Raw genomic sequence first — 7,414 nt, forward strand, 5'->3', positions numbered from 1 at the left:
ATCCCTAGGGACATACAAATATCACTTTGGACAAATAAATCCCATGGGAAAAAACAAAAATCCCATGGCATTCAAATTATAAATATACAGTAATGTGCATGTTAAAAGCGAAGTATAAGTTTATAAAATAGTATACTAGTATGTAGTATAAGAAATGTAAGTCACTAGACTATAGTAAAAAAAAAATGAAGGATTTTATTTAAATTCCTTTAATTGAACTAAAATAATGACATGCATGTGTTATATATCGCAGATACTATAAGCAATAAGTCAAACATATTTGGTGTAGTAAAGGTTATATAGTATTTTGCATAATCATATAGAATTTTCATTATCCCATAGGATATTTGTAGTCCCGTGGGATTTAATGTATCCCAAGTGACAGACAAAAATCGCAGGGACAAACAATCGTATTGGTTAAATAGAATCTCATGCCACAAAATGAATTTACATGGAATTCAATTGATAAATATACAGTAATGTGTATGTAAGAATGAATTCTGATTGGTAGTAAACTGTTATAAGTTTACAAGGAAGTTAATGCAGTATAAGAAATTCAAGCCACTAAACTATTATAAAAAGGTTTGAAGTGAATGAAATGTAATCATTTGATTTAACTAAAATGATGACATGTCGTATGCATGTGTTATATACTTTTTACAACAAAAAATGAAATAAGTACTGTTTTGAAATCTTTGTCTTGTTTACTTCATTCAATATAAAAACTAGAAAAAAAATAATCATATAACGAATGAATAAATTGACAAAGCACAGTTTATAGTTTTGTCTAATTATCAAGAGGTATTGTTTCCTATGGTATGTTTTCATTGTGACACATTAATAAGAAGCCGATTTGAATTTTATACCATGTGTGGTGTTTATTATATCATGTTCATATTTACAAATTTAATAATAGAAAAAAAATTCTTTATGTAAAATTAAAGTTTTCTTCTATTACAGCTTGCAGTGTAACATTTTCAATCTTCTACATAACAGTCCATTAACTAGACATTTTCTAACAAGTCTTAGAGACAAACATTTGATGCAATTTGTTCTTTGAAGATTTTCCTCTGTACATGTTTATTAGATGGAGCCATGTAAATGAGTGGACAAAGCAATTGTTTATTTCAACATCAAATACTATTTATTTACTTTATTTGCCCCTTTTTTAATATGTATGTTGTTGCATTTACACAATTATGTTCTTGTGCATCAATGATAGTACTCCTTGTTTGTTTATAGCTATTATGTTAAAATTTCTTATTTAAAAAAAACAAATTACATTTCTCATTAGTAAAAAAAACACACACAAAGTGTAGAAAATATCAACTTTAAGTTTCCTCTTCAGTATTGACCTGTCGGTGATTATAGAACCAACATGTTTGATCTATAAATACAGAAAAAAATGATAAATGGAGGGAAAAAAACACAGCCACATCCTGTGCGTGTTTGTGTCAGCCGTTTTTCTGCTTTGCAACGTTCTAATGTGTTAAAAAAAATTGAGAATTGAAACGGGGAGTTTATCGATGAGACAATAACCCAACCTAAGAGCAACAAACACCACTTTCCAAATGGTTTTTATACTTTCGTCTTATGTCTGTTACACCACTGTCCCAGGTTAAGAGAGGGTTATCCTAAAAAAACCATGTTAAACCCTCCACATTGTGTAAGTCCCTATCCGAAGTCATGAACTAGTATTTCAGGACCTTTAAGGTTTAGGTTTTGCTTATTGTCATTTGGTTTCTAGTGGATATTAATCTCATTGGCAATATTGAATGAGAAGCTCTATCCTAAACCACACCGACATATATGATGTATCCTTTCTCAATCACTTATATGTGAAGCTGTATTCTTAATAGCAGAACAATAGTTACATTATTATATCAAAACATTATGCTCATTCTAATAGCATGGCATAAGTTCTATTTTGATATCTTAGCATTAGGTCCATTCTTTATAACCGTACACTTGATTCATCATTATAGCAATGCACTATGTCCATTCATATTGTAAATCATAAGGTTCTTTCTTATATCAGAACACTAGGACTATAATTATTATAGTAATACACTTGTTCCATTCTAAGCATGCTTATAGCATAGCATTAGGTTCATTCTGTTTGGCAGACTATAAGGTATATCAATATAGCAATACACTAGGTTCATTTGTATAGCATAGAAGTATGCCCATTCTTAAAGCAGAGCATTAGTCACATTATCATAGTTATACACTAGGCCTATTCCTGAAATAGGAATAAATTAGAAGCTGTATATGCAAAGCAGTGACCTACTCAAACAAATGTAAATGAGACAAGCTTGGGATCTCAGGCAGCAGATGTATGAGAAAGCTTCACCCAAAACCATACAGACACATATGATGTATCAATTCTCAATCATATGTATGAGAAAGTATTCTTACTCAACTCATAAAAGCAGAAAACTATTTTCATTATTATAGCAATACACTAAGTTTATTCTCATAACATATCATAAGGTCATTTCTTTTAAGGTAGCACAATACAGAGATTTTTTTACTTCCAATCACTAACCTTTGAAATGCTGTAACTTTCTTATGAATGCATAGAAAATAATAAAAGAGGTATACATAGATAGATGAAAGATTAACCTTTAAAATGAATTCAATATCTTTATTATGCAATCATTATGTAATCAATTATTATGTAATTAGTGGCAAAATCTGGGTAAGTTCATTTGAATGAATTTAGCTCTATCATCTCTTTAACTATACAGAAAATTTTAACGAAATCTTAATCAACCTATCATGGGCTTCAAAAGGGTGTCTCTGATTGTCTCTATGGTATTCCATTCTCTCATAAATCCCTAATTAGTGTAAACATCCTAACCACATAAAAGAAGATAATGTTTGAATAGGTGTAAAATTTGTTCTATACATTCTATCTGAAATCTGAGACACCCTTTTGTAGATAATGGCCATAGGAACAACATATAATAAAATCAACCCTCTAGGGATACCTATGCAGAAGCTAATTTCATTTGAAAGTGTAAAGTTGGTGAAAAATATTTTAGACACAGTTAACATATAATTGATTACATAATTGTTGCATGATACTAACATTGCATTAATTTGAAAGAGTAATCTGTTAGCTATCCAGAACTACCATTTTTATCAATTTTCAAACATTATTAAGAAAGTTACAGCATTTTAAAACTTGGAGTTATAAAATCTTTGTATTGTGCTACCTTAAGCAGATAACTAGGTACATTATTATAGCAATACACTAGGTTCATTGTTATGGTATACAATTAGGCTTGTTCTTATAGCAGAACACTAGGAATATAAGCATAGTAATACACTTGTTCTATTCTTATAGCATAACATTAGGTTCATCCTTTATGACAGACTACTTAGCACCTCATTATAGAAAAACACCCAATTCATTCTTATAGCATAACATTATGCCCATTTTAAAAGCAGAACGATAGGTACATTATGATAGCTATACACTAGGCCTTGTGCTAACATTGGACTAAATGAGTAACTGTGCATTTCTCAATGAACTGTTGATTAGATTGGAACCATATTATGATATGTTTGCAAAGCTGTGCTCTTACTCAAACAGATGCAAATGAGACAAGCTTGGGATCTCACGCAGATGTATGAGAAAGCTTCACCCTAAGCCATACAGACACTTATGATGTATCCATTCTCAATCATATGTATGAGAAAGTGTATTTTTACTCAAGTCCTAATAGCAGACAACAAGATTCATTATTATAGCAATACACTTAGTTTATTCTTATTGCATATCATAAGGTCAATTCATTAAAAAAGATAACAAAGAACATTATTATAGTAATACAGTAGGTTCATTCTTATGACATATAATTAGGCTCATTCTTATAGCATAACACTAGGAACATTATCATAGTAATACACTTGTTCTATTCTTATAGCATAGCATTAGGTACACTCTTTATGGCAGACTACTAGGTAATCCATTAAAGAAATACACTCAGTTCATTCTTATAGCATAGCATTATGTCCATTCTTAATCAGAAGGCTATGTACATTATGATAGTTATACAGTAGGACTATTGCTAAAATATGACTAAATGAGAAGCTGTTCCTTTCCTCAATAATCTGTTGAGTAGACTGGAACCATATTCTGATTTGCAAAACTGTGCCTTTACTCAAACAAATGGAGATGAGACAAGCTTGGGATCTCACGCAGATTTATGAGAAAGCTTCACCCTAAGCCGTACAGACACATTTGATGTATCCATTTTCAATCATATGTATGAGAAGATGTATTCTTACTCAAATCCTAATAGCAGAAATTTAGATTCATTATTATAGCAATACACTAGGTTTATTCTTATAGGTAATAATACAGCCATCTTTATACCAGATCACTAGGTACATTATTATAGCAATACACTAGGTTCATTCTTATTGGATATCATTATGCTCATTCTTAAAGCAGAACACTAGGACTATTATCATAGTAATACACTTGTTCCATTCTTATAGTAAAGCACTAGGATTATTCTTTATGGCAGACAACTGGTTAACTTATTATAGAAATACGCTAAGTTTCTTTCGTATAGCCTAGCAATATGCCCATTCTTAAAAAAGAACGCTATGTACATTATGTTAGTTAAACACTAGACCCTTTTCCAAAATAGGACTAAATGAGAAGCTGTGTCTTTCTTCAATAAACTGTTAATTAGACTGGAACCATATTCTGATATGCAAAGCTGTGCCCTTACTCAAACAGATGCTAATGAGACAAGCTTGGGATCTCACGCAGATGTATGAGAAAGCTTCACCCTAAGCCATACAGACACATCTGATATATTCATTCTTAATCATAATTTTTTTATGTATGAGAATGTGTATTCTTACTCCACTCCTAAAACAGAAAACTAGTTTCATTGTTATAGCAATACACTACGTTTATTCTCATATCATATCATAAGGTCATTTCTGTTAAGCAGATATCTAGGTACATTAGTATAGCAATACACTAGGTTACTTCTTATGTTATAAAAAAAAAGGCTTATTCTTATAGAAGAACACTAGGAATATTAGCATAGTAATACACTTGTTCTATTCTTATAGCATAACATTAGGTTCATCCTCTATGACAGACTACTAAGTACCTCATTATAGAAAAAACACTCAATTCATTCTTAAAGCATAACCTTATGCCCATTTTAAAAGCAGAACGCTAAGTACATTTTGATAGCTATACACTAGGCCTTGTGCTAAAATAGGACTAAATGAGTAACTGTACATTTCTCAATAAACTGTTGATAAGATTGGAACCATATTCTGATATGTTTGCAAAGCTGTGCCCTCTCCCAAACAGATGCAAATGAGACAAGTTTGGGATCTCACGCAGATGTTTAAGAAAGCTTCACCCTAAGCCATACAGACACATATGATGTATCCATTCTCAATCATATGTATGAGAAAGTGTATTTTTTACTCAAGTCCTAATAGCAGAAAACAAGATTCATTATTATAGCAATACACTAGGTTTATTCTTATAGGAAATAATACAGCCAATCTTTATACCAGATCACTAGGTACATTATTATAGCAATACACTAGGTTCATTCTTATTGGATATCATTATGCTCATTCTTAAAGCAGAACACAAGGACTGTTGTCATAGTAATACACTTGTTCCATTCTTATAGCATAGCACTAGGATTATTCTTTATGGCAGACTACTGGTTAACTTATTATAGAAATACGCTAAGTTTCTTTCGTATAGCCTAGCATTATGCCCATTCTTAAAAAAGAACGCTATGTACATTATGATAGTTATACACTAGGCCCTTTTCCAAAATAGGACTAAATGAGAAGCTTTGCCTTTCCTCAATAAACTGTTAATTAGACTGGAACCATATTCTGATATGCAAAGCTGTGCCCTTACTCAAACAGATGCAAATGAGACAAGCTTGGGATCTCACGCAGATGTATGAGAAAGCTTCACCCTAAGCCAAACAGACACATATGATGTATTCATTCTTAATCATATGTATGAGAATGTGTATTCTTACTCCACTCCTAAAACAGAAAACTAGTTTCATTTTTATAGCAATACACTAGGTTTATTCTCATATCATATCATAAGGTCATTTCTTTTAAGCAGATATCTAGGTACATTAGTATAGCAATACACTAGGTTACTTCTTATGGTATATAATTAGGCTTATTCTTATAGCAGAACACTAGGAATATTAGCATAGTAATACACTTGTGCTATTCTTATAGCATAACATTAGGTTCATCCTCTATGACAGACTACTAAGTACCTCATTATAGAAAAAACACTCAATTCATTCTTATAGCATAACATTATGCCCATTTTAAAATCAGAACGCTAGGTATATTATGATAGCTATACACTAGGCCTTGTGCTAAAATAGGACTAAATGAGTAACTGTGCATTTCTCAATAAACTGTTGATTAGATTGGAACCATATTCTGATATGTTTGCAAAGCTGTGCCCTCTCTCAAACAGATGCAAATGAGACAAGCTTGGGATCTCACGCAGATGTATGAGAAAGCTTCACCCTAAGCCATACAGACACATATGATGTATCCATTCTCAATCATATGTATGAGAAAGTGTATTTTTACTCAAGTCCTAATAGCAGAAAACAAGATTCATTATTATAGCAATACACTAGGTTTATTCTTATAGGAAATAATACAGCCAATCTTTATACCAGATCACTAGGTACATTATTATAGCAATTCACTAGGTTCATTCTTATTGGATATCATTATGCTCATTCTTAAAGCAGAACACAAGGACTATTATCATAGTAATACACTTGTTCCATTCTTATAGCATAGCACTAGGATTGTTCTTTATGGCAGACTACTGCTTAACTTATTATAGAAATACGCTAAGTTTCTTTCGTATAGCCTAGCATTATGCCCATTCTTAAAAAAGAACGCTATGTACATTATGATATTTATACACTAGGCCCTTTTCCAAAATAGGACTAAATGAGAAGCTTTGCCTTTCCTCAATAAACTGTTAATTAGACTGGAACCATATTCTGATATGCAAAGCTGTGCCCTTACTCAAACAGATGCAAATGAGACAAGCTTGGGATCTCACGCAGATGTATGAGAAAGCTTCACCCTAAGCCATACAGACACATATGATGTATTCATTCTTAATCATATGTATGAGAATGTGTATTCTTACTCCACTCCTAAAACAGAAAACTAGTTTAATTTTTATAGCAATACACTAGGTTTATTCTCATATCATATCATAAGGTCATTTCTTTTAAGCAGATATCTAGGTACATTAGTATAGCAATATACTAGGTTACTTCTTATGGTATATAATTAGGCTTATTCTTATAGCAGAACACTAGGAATATTAGCATAGTAATACACT

The sequence above is a fragment of the Mytilus galloprovincialis genome, chromosome 5 (genome assembly GCF_965363235.1).
Source record: "Mytilus galloprovincialis chromosome 5, xbMytGall1.hap1.1, whole genome shotgun sequence".
NCBI classification, from domain to species: domain Eukaryota; kingdom Metazoa; phylum Mollusca; class Bivalvia; order Mytilida; family Mytilidae; genus Mytilus; species Mytilus galloprovincialis.